The sequence below is a fragment of the Miscanthus floridulus genome, chromosome 15, assembly GCF_019320115.1.
Source record: "Miscanthus floridulus cultivar M001 chromosome 15, ASM1932011v1, whole genome shotgun sequence".
NCBI lineage: Eukaryota > Viridiplantae > Streptophyta > Magnoliopsida > Poales > Poaceae > Miscanthus > Miscanthus floridulus.
In genome coordinates, this window is record NC_089594.1 from 18,060,978 (window position 1) to 18,080,253 (window position 19,276).

Here is a 19,276-nt window from a genome sequence, read left to right on the forward strand (position 1 = left end):
CTTAGAAAATAGCAAATCACATCCAAAATTATTAAAAATCCTAGGCAACACCTTAATTTTATATATTTGTTTATCAACTTAATTTGGTTGCATTATTTCAATATAACAATATATCTTTCAAGAATTTACACTCATTTCTACCCTAAAGAAAATGAGAAAACATTTAAAAAAACTTGGGCTAAGACACTTTTAATTTGGCCCAATACTCCTGACCGTGAGATTGGCCCAAAAAATATGCAGGCCCAGCTGAAACCTTCCTCACCGTGAGCTGTTCATCTGTAGATCCAATGGTTGAGATTTGGTATGCCTCTCACAAACCCTAGTATATAAGTAGGTCCAGAGGATTCCTGTCCCTGCGCATCCATCCCCGTCTCCGCTGCCTCTCGACAGATCCCATCCGCCCCCCGAGAGCGCGGACTCCAGCAAGCCTCAAGCGCGAGGCCGCGCCGCCCCGAGTCCCGACCCCGAGCGTCGAGTGTTGTGCTGGGCTGTGGCCTCGTTGTCGCCGAGCCTCAGCTGAGCGTGGCAGCCGCGCCCCGCGTGCGCGTGGTTGCACAGGCCGCAGGCTGCGCGCCGCCACCAGGCACTCTGCGTGCAGTCTGCTGTTGTCGTGGAAGAGGCTGCCATGGCGGCGGGCGGGGATGGCGTGGCTCGGCAGGCGGAGCTCCGCTGGGTCGAGGGGAACGTCTGCTTCAAGAAGGTGCCCTCGTCGATGCAGGAGCCACCTTCTCTTCCAAAGCCGCCTCCTCGTGCCCTGATGCGTGCGCCCCCATCCACGCCGCCATACATGGTTCAGGTCACGATTCTACCCCCTCCCCTGCCCTTGCTCCGGCTGTTAGCTTTTTGCCAAACTGTGACCCCGTGCTATATCCAAAGGATTTCGGGGGTGGTGGTCACCTGATGTGCAGCCTTGCCGGTCGCTGCTCCCTGCGTCACTGCGGCGTCATGTAGCTGGATCTGGCGGGGCTCTATCTCCCGGTGTGAGCCAGCGAATCTTCTCTGTCCCTTAGCCTCTCTCTCTATCCCCTCACACGGTCCACCTTGTAGGTACCAAGATCCGGCGTGGACAAGGGCCACAAGGCCTCCGGTGACTCTCTGCGCGTGCGCGAACCAGACAGTGCTCAAGCGTCCTAGGCAAGTGCCTCCGTTGTCGATGGCAAGCTCTTCAGCAACTGACTGACATCCGTTTGTGTTGTTCAGGTACGAGCAGTAATAACATTCAGCCTCATGCCTTTTTCCTTTGCTGAAATTGGTGCTAAGTGTGATTTATAACTCTTCTGTTGTTCTGGTACAAGTTTCTCCACCTTTTTCTTGCTTGTCGTGGATGCATATATATAATAGAGTATTGTTGTTTCAGCAGATCGATATGATGACAGTAATTTTACTCGATGGAGAGTTTAATTTGTGAAATCCAAATTTCATTGTCATGTTCCTCGATTAGACTCCTTTACTATCTATTATCCGGGCCTGCAGGTATTGGAAAGTGCTTTTAATGATTAGATTAGATATTAGAAGAGGGCAGTATTTTTGCAGTGAAAATAAAGCAGCAAACACTGGTTCTAGTCTGTTGGTCGACTGTATCATTTTCCTTTCTGAAAATAAAACAGCAAACCCTAGGCTTAGACTGTTGGTCGATAGTATGAAATTCTGTTGGGATTGAAGAAAACATTCTGTTAGGACTGCATATAAGATTATGGTAACTAGCTGCTGCTTACTGCTTCAGCAATCTATTTATTCAATTTCTTGAATCAAAGTTCCAAATTTCTGACTGTTTCTATGGCAGGTTCTTTTATGCATCAAGTGCATGTGCGGTTGTGCCTACATCTACCTTATTTGAGCGGTTGGAAACTGAGTTAGTGCTTTCTTATTATATGACTTGTGTAATTTTGATGGTGTTTTTTCGTCTGATTTTAGGAAAATCCAGAAAACTTGATTGCGCTGGTCCTTGTGTTGGAAGATATGGAAGATTCCTGCAGGTGTTTTGTATAGGAAAATAGGTCTTGATAGAATAAGATAATGTTTTTGTAATTTTAGTTTTGATCATTGTTAAAATGCCACTGGATATGTAAATTATGTGTATTTGCATTGTTGATTTATTATATTGATCTCGGCCTTTAGTAATGTAAAGTGTGCTGGGCCAATATGTGATTTGTGGGCTGCAAAAAAATGTCGGCTGCAAAAAAATGTTTGGGCTGAAAAAATATATGGGCTCAATTGTGTGGGCTGAAAATTGTATGGGCTGCAATCCTAAAAAATATAAAAAACGAAAATGAATAATGGGCCAGCCAGCAACGGCCCAAAAAATATTTGTGGCCCCTGAGCTACGTGGGCTTTAGCAGGCCAAATCTAATTTTGTGACTTTTTTTTTCTGGCCATTTCAGCTGCCATGTGGCAAGGCCTAGAATTTTATGACAATAAAGCAATATCATAAGCTTGTGACAATAAATATACAAACGTCATGTGATCAATTTGTGACGCTGGTTTTTTGACGTTTGAATTTTTGTCAACTTAAAGTCATAAATCTTAAGTTGTGACAATAATTCCATATGTTTTGAAATAAATAGAATGTCAAAAAACCACACATGTCTTGTAGTGATTCCCTAGAATTGAACTATTACCTTGTTACCTATGGGTTATGCATTTGGGTAGCTTTGCTAGAGCTTAATTAAACCATGATCTTGTAACTTGACTAACAGTATATGCAATAAACATTAAAATATGACTTTTTAGCAACATGAAAACAGGGGGCTGGAGTGTTTAGCTACTTTCTAGATGCTTTAGATTCCTCTCCCTAAGGACTTATCTGTAAGTGATCATCCGTAACTTACAGTATAGCTTTGAGGGCTACATGGTTCTGGCTTTAGCTTAGTAGGAGGACCTTTTCTAGCTTGTGAGTGGTTACCTTTATTAGCGTAAGAATGGCTTGCCGAATCAGGTATAGGACAGTCTCTACTCTTATGTGTATAGCCGTGAAGGAACTGTGCCATTTGACAAGGGGGTTCCTATAACTGTTTGCCAAGTGAATCTAATGGCCCTAACTTGTTAGACGAACCTCTGAAAGGCTTCATAGTGACCCCTGCCTGCTCACCTTGGAAGTGTTTTGTGAGTAATTAACCCGGGTATATGGGTATCACGACTCACAGTGAAAGTGTTCAATCTCTACAGAGTGTAAAACTGGTATATCAGCCATGCTCACGGTCATGAGCGGCCTTGAAACATTTACGGAATAGAGGAACACTAAGTATTATTTGTTTATGCTATTCATTAATCATGTTTACATTTGATCATGTGTTCTGCATTGGGAATTGAAACAACTTGTTGCTACTCTTAAGCTAAAATTATGACAACTAAAAACTGCACGCTGATAAACCTATGTTAAGCCTTTTGAGCCTCATGAACCCTGTGTTACACTTGTTGAGTACGACATGTACTTACGCTTGTTTATTTTCGTTATTTGGATAAAAATCTCGGATGGGTAATAGATGACCATGGGTATGATGATTTTCCTGAGGACTACTAGTCTTGTGGTCAACCAGTCGACGTCCCTGTGATATGGAGCTTCCGCGAGAGATCTTTTTATTAATTCCGCTATATTTATGTGATTACTCTGTCATATTCGTGATGTAATAAACATTTGTGATGATACTCGTCGCTATGTGTGTGACTAATCTGTGGGCGCACATAAGATTTTGCACTCCATTTTATCCTTAAAATTGGGTGTGACATTGATGTTTATATTACTCGTCGCTATATATGTTAGAGGATGGAGGACCGTGAGTAGATGTACACGGGCTGCGCAAGTCAGGGTCAGGTCACCAATGAATGGATCGACAAGACCGATGCTTTCTTGGAATGGGCATTTGGCGTGGCTGCTAAAAGAGCGAGTAAAATTTGTTGTCCCTACATCAAATGTGTAAACAGGAAAAGACAAACGAAGAAGGTCATGGGGGAACATATTTGGAAGAATGGATTTATAGCAGACTATACCCGATGGGTCTACCATGGTGAAGCCGATCGTATGAGAGAGGAGGTGGTGAGACCATGTGTCGAGGACTATGATGCTGATATCGGGGTAGCAGACATGTTAAATGACTATCACGAGGCACAGTTCGCTGAAGGACGTACGGAGGAGGAGCCAGAAGCAACCGCAAAGGCGTTCTACGACATGTTTGCTGCAGCACAGAAACCCCTTCATGGCCAGACAAAGGTTTCTCAACTGGATGCCATTGGACGCATAATGGTGTTAAAGTCCCAGTATAGCCTGAGTCGAGACGCCTTCGATGGTATGTTGACAGTTATTGACAGCCTGCTTCCGGAGGGTCACCTTCTGCCAAAGAGCATGCATGACTCACAAAAACTCCTTCTTGCACTTAAGATGCCGTATGAGCAGATACATGCTTGCCCGAAGGGGTGCGTCCTATTTAGGAAAGAGTACATGGAAGCAAAGTACTGTCCAAAGTTTAAATCCTCTAGGTTCCTAGAGGTATATTCTAGTGATGGACAGAAGAGGCAGCTTGATATTCCCATGACAATCCTACGGCACCTTCCATTCATACCGAGGATCCAATGGCAATACATGACCGAGGAATCCACGAAACAGATGACATGGCACAAAAATGGCAAATGATACAATCCTGACAGGATGGTACATGCATCCGATGGTGAAGCATGGACCCACTTTGATGGCAGTCATCATGAGAAAGCTAAAGAGGCTCGTAATGTACGTGTTGCGCTGGCAACAGATGTGTTCAATCCTTATGGAATGATGGCTGCCCCATACACATGTTGGCCCATGTTCGTTATCCCCCTCAATCTCCCCCCGGCGTATGCTTTCAATGACAGAACGTATTCTTGTCGTTGATAATTCCTAGACACCTAGGGAATAATATGGGTGTGTTCATGGAGCCTATGATTGATGAATTGGTCCGTGCTTGGGAGGAAGGGGTATGGACATACGACCGAGCTACAAAGAAAAACTTCAAAATGCATGTTTGGAACCACTACTCCCTGCATGACTTCCTAGCGTATGGGATATTCTACGCCTAGTGTGTTCACGGGAAGTTCCCATGCCCAGTATGCAAGGAAGGTCTGAGGTTCATTTGGTTATAGAAGGGTGGCAAGTATTCATCGTTCGACAAACATTGGCAATTCCTCCCTCTTGACCATGCATTCAGACGAGACATCAAGAACTTTATGAAAGGTGTCATAGTGACAGACCCTGCACCACCGATAATGACTAGTGCCGTGGTTCGTGAACAGATAGATGGTCTCGTGGTCAATCCAAAAGGTGGTTTTGTGGGATATGGTGAGCAACATATGTGGACTCATAAGTCGGGCTTGACTCGGCTCCCCTATTTTGATGACCTTCTCCTTCCACACAACATTGATGTAATGCACACTGAAAAGAATGTCGCCGAGGCACTTTGGGCAACAATCATGGACATTCCTGACTAGTCAAAGGACAACGTTAAGGCTAGAGTGGATCTAGCAATGTTATGTGATAGACCAAACCAACATATGAAGCTTCCTAGTCACGGCAAGACATGGAGAAGGCCTAAGGCCGATTTTTTCTTGAGCAAGCCCCAAAGGAGGGAAGTACTAGAATGGATCCAGACGTTAATGTTCCCTGATGGGTATGCAGCTAATCTGAGGAGGGGAGTGAACTTATCTACTATGTGAGTCTTAGGGATGAAGAGTCATGACTACCACATATGGATTGAGCGGCTTCTTCCGGCGATGGTTCGAGGCTATGTCCCTGAGCATGTCTAGCTAGTGCTGGCAGAGTTGAGCTATTTCTTTCGCTAGCTTTGTGCCAAGGAGTTATCTCGGACCATGATTGTTGACTAGGAAAGAATGGCACCTATGTTGCTCTGTAAGTTGGAGAAGATCTTTCCACCTGGCTTCTTCAATCTGATGCAGCATTTGATTTTGCACCTCACAATGAGGCATGGATGGGGGGGCCCATGCAGGGCCGTTGGTGCTATCCAATCGAGAGATGTCTAAAGGTTCTTCAGAAGAAATGTAGAAATAAATGCAAAATTGAGGCTTCCATTACAGAGGCATACATTCTGGAGGAGGTGGCGAACTTCACAACAACATACTATGGTGACAACCTCCCTAGCGTGCATAATCCACCCCCTCATTACAATGCTGGCAAAAATGAATCGAACCTCAGCCTTTTCCGAGGGCAACTTAGAAACGCAAGTGCATCGACCCCCAAGACCTTGAATCATGAAGAGTGGTGCCATATCATGCTATACGAGTTGGCCAACCTTGACGAAGTGGCACCGTACATGCAGTAAGTTCTCAACGAACTTGTTAAATACACTGTCACTATTCTGCATCCAACCCCCTTGTTTCTTGTTGGTACAAGGAATTTCTTTATGAATTCTGGTGTCAATCAAGGGATCCTACCCCACAGCAGCTAGATACCCTTCTTGGACAGGGTGCGGGAAATGGAATGCCCGATTTCATTTCTTAGTTCAAACAGAAGGTACCGTCGAATTTAGCTCGTACTTAGTTTGACATTCCAAGTTACTCATACATGCGAATAATATAACGATGTATCCTGCTTGAGCTTGCAGGGCCAAAGGGATGCGTTTATGTGTGCCGAGTTGAGACAGGTTGCCGGTGGCTTTGCCTATAGGGTCAGGTCATTTTCTGGTTATGACATGAATGGATATCGCTTTCGTACAACAAGCTACGAGCAGAGTTGGCCCAATCGAAGAACCACAAGTTCTGGAGTTTTTATGCCCAACGTTGATGAGGTCGAGTATTATGGAAGAATTGAAGAAATATACGAACTCAAGTTTCATGGTTCCAAACCTTTTAATCCCATCATATTCAAATGTCATTGGTTTGATCCTGAAGTAACGAGACGGACATATACTAATCTTGGGCTAGTCGAAATTTGACAAGATTCTGTCTTACCAGGAGACAATGTCTATATTGTGGCCCAATAAGCCACACAAGTTTATTATCTCCCATATGCGTGTCCAACCCAAAGGCATCTTAAGGGTTGGGATATTGTGCATAGGGTATCGCCACACGGTAAAGTGCCTATCCCAAACAATGAAGATTACAACTTAGACCCAAACACATATGATGGAGAGTTCTTTCAAGAAGAGGGACTAGAAGGGAGGTTTGAGATAGACTTAACCAAAGCGATCGGAATGGAAGTAGACAATGAAACAGTTATTGAAGAGGACGCTGGAGATGAGGTGCAAAATGTGAAGGACTTACAAATGCTTGAGCGATTACATTTAGATAATGACAATGGCAACATTGCTCATTCGGATAGTGTTGATTATTTCAACATGATTGATAGTGATGATGAGACTTATGATCCAGCTAATCCCGATCATGAAGATTATTTCTAATACATGTAATACTATGTTATTTTGTAATTACATTTTGTTTATTTTGCATCTCTTTCTAAGTACTTCTTGTTTATCTGTGCTTATTGGTTTACTCTTTTTAATTGCAGGTGATTGAACAAAGATGGTGGGTGGTGGGATGAGGAAGCTAGCATCCTTGTACGGAAGGACAACGACCGCTGCACAGGGGGAGAGTAGGAGGAGGAGCAGCCGCAGGAGGGAGCCGTCGCCTACCGCCCATCACGTGAGGAGGAGGAGCAGGTGCCCCAGGAGGACGCCGAGGAGGCGTAGGAGGACGCACAGGAGGAGGTGCAGGAGGACGTGCAGGAGGATGACGATACAGCAGGAGGTTCTACTTCCTCTAGTTCATCGAGCATCTACTTGCGAGGTCCCGCGAGCCTCCCTCAGCGACCGATGCCTCGTGAGAGACACCCGCTGATTCGACCTGAGGGGGAAAAGTAAGTAACTTTAGATGTTATCACTACTTTATATGATATGTTGAAAATCAAACTAGAAACTAATAATTTTTCTTAATCACTTGGGCAGGACCTGGACGATTGTGGCTTGTGGAGGTGCTCACACACGCTAAGACAATGGCATCCTCGGTCTTCTGTGCAAGGAGCACTTCCCTAGACTGGTTGAGTACATCGGAGTGATAGGGCCAGCCAACTCATTTGACCAATACGCCGCCGCCCCCGATGCTGCAGATCGAGACCGCAGGGTATTCAACAACAAGGCGGAGCAGGTGAAGCAAGAGCTGTGGGTAAGTCTTCCTCGCACTACATTGCTCAATACATTGCATTCATTGGACATTCTTGAAATAATGAATGGATACATCGTGTTTGTATGCATGATTTCTTTAGATGCCAGGACGGACATGAGGCCAGGGTGGATGCGGTGGCTACCAAATGCTACAAAAAAACTGGTCGTGGACATGCATTACGAGGCGTGCATCCAAGTCGTTGTAACTTACCACGGGACCGTCCTTGGAATGAAGGTCACCAAAAGGGACGCAAGAACCATGATGCTGACCTAGGACCAGTACCTGCAAGTAAATATAGAACATTAATACTGATTCCTTTTGAGATTAAGTAGGCTTAATTTAATCTTCTGATATGTCATGTACTTGATGGCGTGTAGATGATTCCTTATTGGTGCGTCGCGCATCCCCAATGCTCAGTATAGATGGTGGACAAGCGGTGCTCACACAAGTGGGAGGAGACGCACAACTTGTGTCGGGTGTGGCATTTGATGATGCCAGGTGTAGCACACCATCAAGGCAGCCGTAGCCTCAGCGAATACGCAGAAACATGGGTACGCGAATTCATTTATTTATTATAACGCTCAATTTTGCATGATTTCTAATCATCTTGCTATTTTTCTCGCAGTCGGCATCACATGGTGGCTAGCCTTGCTCCATCTTCAAGGCATTTGCTATGGCCCACAAGGGCAAGGCGACGTCCGATGTCGACTACAACCTGGAGGATGGGCCCAAGGCGTACAGCAATGCGACCGTCCACAACCGCCTTAGTGAGTACACATCGATGGCAAGGGAGGTCCATGGGCCAGAGTATGATCTGAGCACTGAGGACCTTGATGGAGAAGTCGTCATGAGGGTGGGAGGAGGCAAGAAGCATGGGCGGTACTGGATTGGCGATGGTGCAATCGACTCGGCCGCTACTCCTAGTCTCTCCTAGATTTGAGCAAGAAGCACGAGCATGAGCCCAGCCATATGACCTCAGCAGGACACTTCACACCACCAGGTGGAGCACTTGAGGTTATTACTGGTTTATTCGTTGTTCATTGTTTTTTTTCATACCTTTCCTTTGCATTATTGTAACATTGGGGTGAATATATTGTAGGCCCAGCTAGAACAAGAGAGGAGGATACAGGAGCAGATGCAGGCGAAGATGGAGAGGGTGGAGGCCGAGTGGGAGGCCGAGCAGCGGAGGATGGCGGGCATTGTTCAGTACATGCAAAGTCTTGGTGCCGCTACGGGTGTAGTTCCGCCACCTTCGCTATTCGCTCCACCTCCACCTCCACCTCCTCACTATTCTACTCCTGTGAGTATAAATGTTTTAGTTTGTATGTTCATGCTTATGGTCAAACCTAGTGGAGTATGAAAGTTTTATTCATGTATGGTATATATTTATCTTGTCTCACACATGCAATCTCTTCTCCTTTGTGCAGAATCAATTGGCGGCATCGAACGATCCTCATGCTTCAGCGAATCCTTCACCAAATCAGTCTCATTCGCCATCTTGGTGATGATACTTGTGGTTGTTAATGGTACTTCTATATGCAATTGTGGTTGTAGATGATGGAGCACTTGGATTACTTATGAACTTATTTGTGATATATTGTGAGACATGTGACGTTTGTGATATATATGTGACGTTTGTGATATATATGTGGTGTTGGTGATATATATGTGCTGTTGATGACATATATGTGATGTTGGTGATGTTTGTTATATATATCTTCTGTTTGTTTGGATGGGATGTAAAAAACAAATAAAAGGCTATTTTCAGTCACTTTGCCGAGTGCAATGGCCATGACACTCGGTAAAGTCACTACCTAGGAACATGCTTTGCCGAGTGCAAAGGCCATTGCACTCGGCAAACATCATAGATTTGTCGAGTGCCACGGGCAAGGCACTCGGCAAAGGCGCCTGTTTGCCGAGTGTCTTGCCGGTGGCACTCGGCATAGTGGCCACCTTTGCTGAGTTTCTGAGTCAACGGTGCTCGGCAAAGCAACGCCCTTTGCCGAGTGCTTGACCTTTACACTCGGCAAAGCTACCGTCATGGTGACGCTCGCCATCACAGCAACTTTTCTTTGCCAAGTGTCAGATTAGCACTCGGCAAAGGCTTTGCTGAGTGCCCAATAAAGTGCACTCAGCAAAGAGGACTTTGCCGATAAACTATTTACCGAGTGCCCTTTGCCGAGTGTAACACTCGGCAAAGGCTTTGCCGAGTGCCTGAGACACTCGACAAAGAAGCTGAATCCGATAGTGTGTGGCTTCTTTATGCTCACAACAACATCATTGTGGATATGGCATGCTTGACCACCAGGCTATACTAAATAAGACGAGGCGATCAGGAAACCTTGCCATTGAGATGGTTTATGAAACTTTTGAAGAGATATTGGTGGGGTTTGACCCTAAAAATAGAATAAATCTTCCTGGATCTAGTGGTAATACACACTCGCGCATGCACAGCACACACACACATGCAAACACGCCAGTGCCAGCCATAGGGGGAGGGCATGGGGTTCGACGGCCGAGGGCCTAGGCTGTGGAGGGGTCCAACCCTAGGTATACAAATCCCCAGGCCCTATAGTCCATTAGGCATCATCGGCAAACTAATGAGAAGACATAAGAGAGACAGAGAACTGGGCAGACGGCCCAAGAAGACAATGTCGGCGTTTCTTTCCCAGGTGGAGAGGAGGCGAGGAGCCAAGCCACACACATTGTTCACGACTCGCGAGTTCGTGACGCCGATGCACGCACATGGAGCTGGCGAGCCACGCTGCCGCGGAGAGCTGGACTGTCGAAGACACAGACACGGCGCACGACGGCGGTGACCAGGTAGGGCTCCACGACGATGACATCTTGGTTCCTGCCTTCTTGCGAATTGCAATCGCCGATCAGTTGTTTCAGTTCATGTCCAGGCCCTAGGTTTTTTTTGCTTATTCAGTTTTTAATCCAAATTAATTATTTGTATAGTATTCCAAACTTCTAGTATTTTGTACTCATATAGTCATATTTTTCTTCTAATTTAGGTGTTAGATTCAAAATATATTATTGGTTTGTTTTCGTTGTGCAAGTAAAATTGGCGCCTATATATTATAAGATTTTAGAGGGGCCATCGCGATGAGTTTGCAAGAGGGCCCTCAAAATCCTAGGACCAGCACTGAAACACGTGTGTGCAAATGCAAGATCTAGTGGATCGATCACATTCTAAACTCATTAAGAGCTCCACAACCATGCACATTCATAACTCAAGAAACAACAATTATTTTAAGTTAAGAAACTACCTATTATGTGATTAAGGAATCATTCATTATTCACCTCTTGGTGGTTCCATGTGGCGAGGAGTGACGTGGCAAAAACCATTATTTTAAGTTAAGAAACAATTATTTTAACTCAAGATGCAGCGCTACCATCATTAATGTTGGTAGGAGTGACGTGGCAAAAACCAATAGGTACAACAGTAGGAGCTGAACCTGTGGCTTCTTTATGCCCACAACTGCTGCATTGTGGATCTGGCATGCTGGACCACCAGCTTGTAACAAATAAGACGAGGCGATCAAGAATCCTTGCCATTGAGATGGTTTATGAAACTTTTGAAGAGCAGTTGGTGGGGTTTGAACCTAAAAAATAGAACAAATCTTCCTAGATCTAGTGGTAATACACACTCGCGTGTGCGCAACACACACACGCAAATAGGTGCGTGCAAAGGCAAGATCTAGTGGATCGATCACATTCTAAACTCATTAAGAGCACCACATTCATAAGTCAAGAAACAACATTTATTATAAGTTAAGAAACTACTAATTATGTGATTAAGGAATCATGCATTTTTCACCTCTTGGTGGTTCCATATGGTGAGGGGAAGAAGCAGCCCTACCAACATCAATGTTGGTAGGAGTGACATGGCAAAAACCAATAGGTACAACAGTACGAGTTGAACCTGTGGCTTCTTTATGCTCACAACAGCCGCATTGTGGATCTGGCCTGCTTGACCACCAGCTTGTAACAAATAAGATGAGGTGATCAAGAAACCTTGCCATTGAGATGGTTTATGAAATTTTTGGAGAGCAGTTGGTGGGGTTTGAACCTGAAAAATAGAACAAATCTTATAGGATCTAGTGGTGATACACACCCTTGCGTGCACAACATAGCACACGCACACGTGCGCGCGCAAGCGCAAGATCTAGTGCATCGATCACATTCGAAACTCATTGAGAGCTCCACAACAACCTAGATTCATAAGTCAAGAAACAAAAATTATTGTAAGTTAAGAAATTACTAATTTTGCGATTAAGGAATCTTGCATTATTCACCTCTTGGTGGTTCCATGTGGTGATGGGAAGCAGCGCCACCATCATCAATGTTGGTAGGAGTGACATGGCAAAAACCAATAGGTACAGCAGTATGAGTTGAACCTATGGCTTCTTTATGCTCACAACAGAAGCATTGTGGATATGGCATGCTTGACCACCAGCTTGTACTAAATAAGGCGAGGCGATCAGGAAACCTTGCCATTGAGATGGTTTATGAAACTTTTGAAGAGCAGTTGGTGGGGTTTGAACCTAAAAAATAGAACAAATCTTCATGGATCTAGTGGTAATACACACTCATGCGTGCACAGCACACACACACGCAAACACACCAGTGCCGGCCATAGGGGGAGGACATGGGGTGCGACGGCCGAGGGCCCAGGCTGTGGAGGGGCCGATGCCCCGGTATACAAACCCCCAGGCCCTATAGTCCATTAGGCATCATCGGCAAACTAATGAGAAGACATAAGAGAGGCAGAGAACTAGCCAGACGGCCCGAGAAGACAACGTCGGCGTTTCTTTCCCAGGCGGAGAGGAGGCGAGGAGCCAAGCCACACACACTGATCACGGCTCACGAGTTCGTGACGCCGATGCACGCACATGGAGCTGGCGAGCCACGCCGCCACGGAGAGCTGGACTGTCGAAGACACAGACATGGCGCACGACGGCGGCGACAAGGTAGGGCTCCACGACGATGACATCTTGGTTCCTGCCTTCTTGTGAATTGTAATCGCTGATCAGTTGTTTCAGTTCATGTCCAGGCCCTAGGTTTATTTTGCTTATTCAGTTTTTAATCCAAATTAATTATTTGTATAGTATTCCAAACTTCTAGTATTTTGTACTCATATAGTCATGTTTTTCTTCTAATTTAGGTGTTAGATTCAAAATATATTATTGGTTTGTTTTCGCTTTGCAAGTAAAATTAGCGCCTTTATATTATTAGATTTTAGAGGGGCCATCGCGATGAGTGTGCAAGAGGGCCCTCAAAATCCTAGGACCAGCACTGAAACACGTGCATGCAAACGCAAGATCTAGTGGATCGATCACATTCAAAACTCAATAAGAGCTCCACAACCATCCACAATCATAACTCAAGAAACAACAATTATTTTAAGTTAAGAAACTACCTATTATGTGACTAAGGAATCATGCATTTTTTCCCTCTTGGTGGTTCCATGTGGTCAGGGGAAGAAGTAGCGCTACCAACATCAATGTTGGTAGGAGTGACATGGCAAAAACCAATAGGTACAACAGTACGAGTTGAACTGTGGCTTCTATATGCTCACAACTGCTGCATTGTGGATCTGGCATGCTGGACCACCAGCTTGTAACAAATAAGACGAGGCGATCAAGAATCCTTGCCAATGAGATTGTTTATGAAACTTTTGAAGAGCAGTTGGTGGGGTTTGAACCTAAAAAATAGAACAAATCTTCCTAGATCTAGTGGTAATACACACTCGCGCGTGCACAACACACACACACATGCAAACACACATGTGCAAACGCAAGATCTAGTGGATCGATCACATTCTAAACTCATCAAAGAGCTCCACAACCATCCACATTCATAAGTCAAGAAACAACAATTATTATAAGTTAAGAAACTACTAATTATGTGATTAAGGAATCATGCATTTTTCACCTCTTGGTGGTTCCATGTGGTGAGGGGAAGAAACAACGCTACTAACATCAATGTTGGTAGGAGTGACATGGCAAAAACCAATAGGTACAACAGTACGAGTTGAACCTGTGGCTTCTTTATGCTCACAACTGCTGCATTGTGGATCTGGCATGCTGGACCACTAGCTTGTAACAAATAAGACGTGGTGATCAAGAATCCTTGCCAATGAGATTGTTTATGAAACTTTTGAAGAGCAGTTGGTGGGGTTTGAACCTAAAAAATAGAACAAATCTTCCTAGATCTAGTGGTAATACACACTCGCGCGTGCACAACACACACACACACATGTGCAAACGCAAGATCTAGTGGATCGATCACATTCTAAACTCATCAAAGAGCTCCACAACCATCCACATTCATAAGTCAAGAAACAACAATTATTATAAGTTAAGAAACTACTAATTATGTGATTAAGGAATCATGCATTTTTCACCTCTTGGTGGTTCCATGTGGTGAGGGGAAGAAACAACGCTACTAACATCAATGTTGGTAGGAGTGACATGGCAAAAACCAATAGGTACAACAGTACGAGTTGAACCTGTGGCTTCTTTATGCTCACAACTGCTGCATTGTGGATCTGGCATGCTGGACCACCAGCTTGTAACAAATAAGACGTGGTGATCAAGAATCCTTGCCAATGAGATGGTTTATGAAACTTTTGAAGAGCAGTTGGTGGGGTTTGAACCTAAAAAATAGAACAAATCTTCCTAGATCTAGTGGTAATACATACTCACGCGTGCACATCACACACACACACACGCAAACACGCACATGCAAACGCAAGATCTAGTGGATCGATCACATTCTAAACTCATCAAAGAGCTCCACAACCATCCACATTCATAAGTCAAGAAACAACAATTATAATAAGTTAAGAAACTACTAATTATGTGATTAAGGAATAATGCATTTTTCACCTCTTGGTGGTTCCATGTGGTGAGGGGAAGAAGCAGCGCAACCAACATCATTGTTGGTAGGAGTGACATGGCAAAAACCAATAGGTACAACAGTACGAGTTGAACCTGTGGCTTCTCTATGCTCACAACAGTTGTATTATGGATCTGGCATGCTTGACCACCAGCCTGTAACAAATAAGATGAGGGGATCAAGAAACCTTAGCATTGAGATGGTTTATGAAATTTTTGAAGAGCAGTTGGTGGGGTTTGGACCTAAAAAATAGAACAAATCTTCTAGGATCTAGTGGCGATACACACCCTTGCGTGCACAACATAGCACACGCACATGTGCGCGCGCAAGCGCAAGATCTAGTGCATCGATCCCATCCTAAACTCATTGAGAGCTCCACAACCATCTAGATTCATAAGTCAAGAAACAAAAATTATTGTAAGTTAAGAAACTACTAATTATGCGATTAAGTAATCTTGCATTATTCACCTCTTGGTGGTTCCATGTGGTGTGGGGAAGCAGCGCCACCATCATCAATGTTGGTAGGAGTGACGTGGCAAAAACCAATAGGTACAGAAGTAGGAGTTGAACCCGTGGCTTTTTTATGCTCACAACAGCAGCATTGTCGATATGGCATGGTTGACCACCAGCTTGTACTAAATAAGAAGTGGCGATCAGGAAACCTTGCCATTGAGATGGTTTATGAAACTTTTGAAGAGCAGTTGGTGGGGTTTGAACCTAAAAAATAGAACAAATCTTCCTGGATCTAGTGGTAATACACACTCGTGCATGCACAGCACACACACACGCAAACACGCCAGTGCAGGCCGTAGGGGGTGGGCATGGGGTGCGACAGCCGAGGGCCCATGCTGTGGAGGGGCCCAAGACCAGGTATACAAACCCCCAGGCCCTATAATCCATTAGGCATCATCGGCAAACTAATGAGAAGATATAAGAGAGACAGAAAACTGGCCAGACGGCCCAAGAAGACAACGTCGGTGTTTCTTTCCTAGGAAGAGAGGAGGTGAGGAGCCAAGCCACACACTCTGATCGCGACTCGTGAGTTCGTGACGCCGATGCACGCACGTGGGGCTGGTGAGACACGCCGCCGCGGAGAGCTAGATTGTCGAAGACACGGACTTGACGCACGACGGTGGCGACTAGGCAGGGCTCCACGATGATGACATCTTGGTTCCTGCCTTCTTGCGAATTGCAATCGCCGATCAGTTGTTTCAGTTCATGTCCAGACCCTAGGTATTTTTTCCTTATTCATTTTTTAATCCAAATTAATTATTTGTATAGTATTCCAAAGTTCTAGTATTTTGTACTCAAATAGTCATGTTTTTCTTCTAATTTAGGTGTTAGATTCAAAATATATTATTGGTTTGTTTTCGCTTTGCAAGTAAAATTTTCGCCTATATATTATAAGATTTTAGAGTTGCCATCGCGATGAGTTTGCAAGAGGGCCCTCAAAATCCTAGGACCAGCATTGAAACAGATGCGCGCAAGCGCAAGATCTAGTGCATCAATCACATTCTAAATTCATTAAGAGTTCCACAACAATCTAGATTCATAAGTCAAGAAACAATAATTATTATAAGTTAAGAAACTACTAATTATGTGATTGAGGAATCTTGCACTATTCACCTCTTGGTGGTTCCATGTGGTGCGGGGAAGAAGCAGCTCCACCATCATCAATTTTGTGGGAGTCACGTGCAAAAAACCAACAGGTACAGCCCTAGGAGTTGAACCTGTGGCTTCTTTATCCTCACAATAGCTGCATTGTGGAACTGGCATGCTTGACCACTAGCTTGTAACAAATAAGGCGAGGCGATCAAGAAACCTTGCCATTGACATGATTTATGAAACTTTTGAAGAGCAATTGGTGGGGTTTGAACATGAAAATAGAACAAATCTTTGAGGATCTAGTGGTGATACACACCCATGCATGCACAACACATGCACACACGCGCGAGCGTGAGCAAACTCAAGATCAAGTGCATCAATCACATTCTAAACAAATTAAGAGCTCGACAACCATCCGGATTCATAAGTCAAGAAACAACAATTATTATAAGTTAAGAAACTACTAATTATGCGAGTTGGAATCATGCATTATCACCTCTTGGTGGTTCCATGTGGTGAGGGGAAGAAGCAGCGTCACCGTCATCAATGTTGTTAGGAGTGACATGGCAAAAACCAACAGGTACAGCAATATGAGTTGAACTTGTGGCTTCTTTATGCTCACAATAGCTGCATTGTGGATCTAGCATGCTTGACCACCAGCTTGTAGCAAATAAGATGAGGCGATCAAGAAACCTTGCCATTGAGATGGTTTATGAACCTTTTAAAGAACAGTTGGTGGGGTTTGAACCTAAAAAATAGAACAAATCTTCCTGGATCTAGTGGTGATACACACCCGCGCGTGCACAACACACACAAGCGCGCGCAAATGCAAGATCTAGTGTATCGATCATGTTGTAAACTCATTGAGAGCTCCACAACCATCTAGATTCATAAGTCAAGAAACAAAAATTATTGTAAGTTAAGAAACTACTAATTATGCGATTAAGGAATCATGCATCATTCACCTCCGGGTGGTTCCATGTGGTGAGGGGAAGCAGTGCCACGATCATCAATGTTGGTAGGAGTGACGTGGCAAAAACCAACAGGTACAGCAGTAGGAGTTGAACCTGTGGCTTCTTTATGCTCACAACAGCAGCATTGTGGATATGGCATGCTTGACCACCAGCTTGTACTAAAAAAGAAGAGGCGATCAGGAAACCTTGCCATTGAGATGGTTTATGAAACTTTTGAAGAGCAGTTGGTGGGGTTTGAACCTAAAAAATAGAACAAATATTCCTGGATCTAGTGGTAATACACACTCGCGTGTGCACAACACACACACACGCAAACACGTGAGTGCCGGCCATAAGGGGAGGACATGGGGTGCGATGGCCAAGGGCCCATGCTGTGGAGGGGCCCAAGCCCAGGTATACAAACCCCCAAGCCCTATAGTCCATTAGGCATTATCAGCAAACTAATGAGAAGACATAAGAGAGGCCAAGAACTTACCAGACAGCCCAAGAAGACAACGTTGGCATTTCTTTCCCAGACAGAGAGGAGGCAAGGAGCCAAGCCACACACTCTGATCCTAACTCGTGAGTTCGTGATGCCGATGCACGCACGCGAAGCTAGCGAGCCACGCCACCACAGAGAGCTGGACTGTTGAAGACACGGACACGGCGCACGACGGCGGCGACCAGGCACGGCTCCACGACAACGACATCTTGGTTCCTGCCTTCTTGCGAATTGCAATCGCCGATCAGTTATATCAGTTCATGTCCAGGTCCTAGGTATTTGTAACACCCTAAAACTTACAAGGTTTTAAAATAGATAAATTTGATTTAATTTGGTATTTTGTGAGCATTTAAACCTAGAAAAAAATATATAATAAAAACTTTGTTAAAATTAAAATCAAATATAAGGATTAGCAACGTGTTTGTGCATACATGCTGGTGCATTAGAATTATTGGAATGTGTGTCTTTGTCTAAAATTCAAAATGATTCAAATGGATTTGAGAAACATTTAAAAAAACTTAACTTCCCCTCTCTTCCCTCTCCCTGCTGGAAGCCGTCCTGCGCAGCCCAGCAGCCTAGCTCCGCTCCACCGTGCAGCCAGCAAAGTCAGGCCCAGCTCTTCATTCCCGCATCGGCCTAGCGCCACCTGCTCCCTCTTCCCTTTACTTCATGCTCCGCCCTGTGGGCCGGCCCAGTCAAAGTGAAGCCGCACAGTCACTGTCCTAGCGCGAAGGCCGCCGCTCCCCTTCTCCTCTTCTTTCGCTGACCAGGGGCCCCGCCTGTCAGCCGCTTCTTCTACCTTGCCATCGTTTCCGGTATGGACTCTACTGCCACAGAGTTTGTGTTCGGCCCGCCTCCTCGTTGCCATGCGCCGCAAGCTCCTCAACACTCTTAAATACGGGCCAGGACCCGTGCTGCCTCCTCGTCCAGCTTGGAAGCCAAGCCGTAGCCGCCCTTCGCTCGAGTCGCCGCCGCGGACGCCTTCTGCTGCTTCGCCGTCGTGCCTAGACCATTGCCGAGTCTCGCATCTAGGACGACAGAGCCATCCCGTCGAGCCCTAGGACGTCCCCGTTTCCTCCGAGCCACCACAAATGACCCATGTGAGTACTCCGTGCTTCCTCGTCTCTCCCCATGCTTGTGACGGTATCCTCTGAGCTCCAGTTCGCTAGCA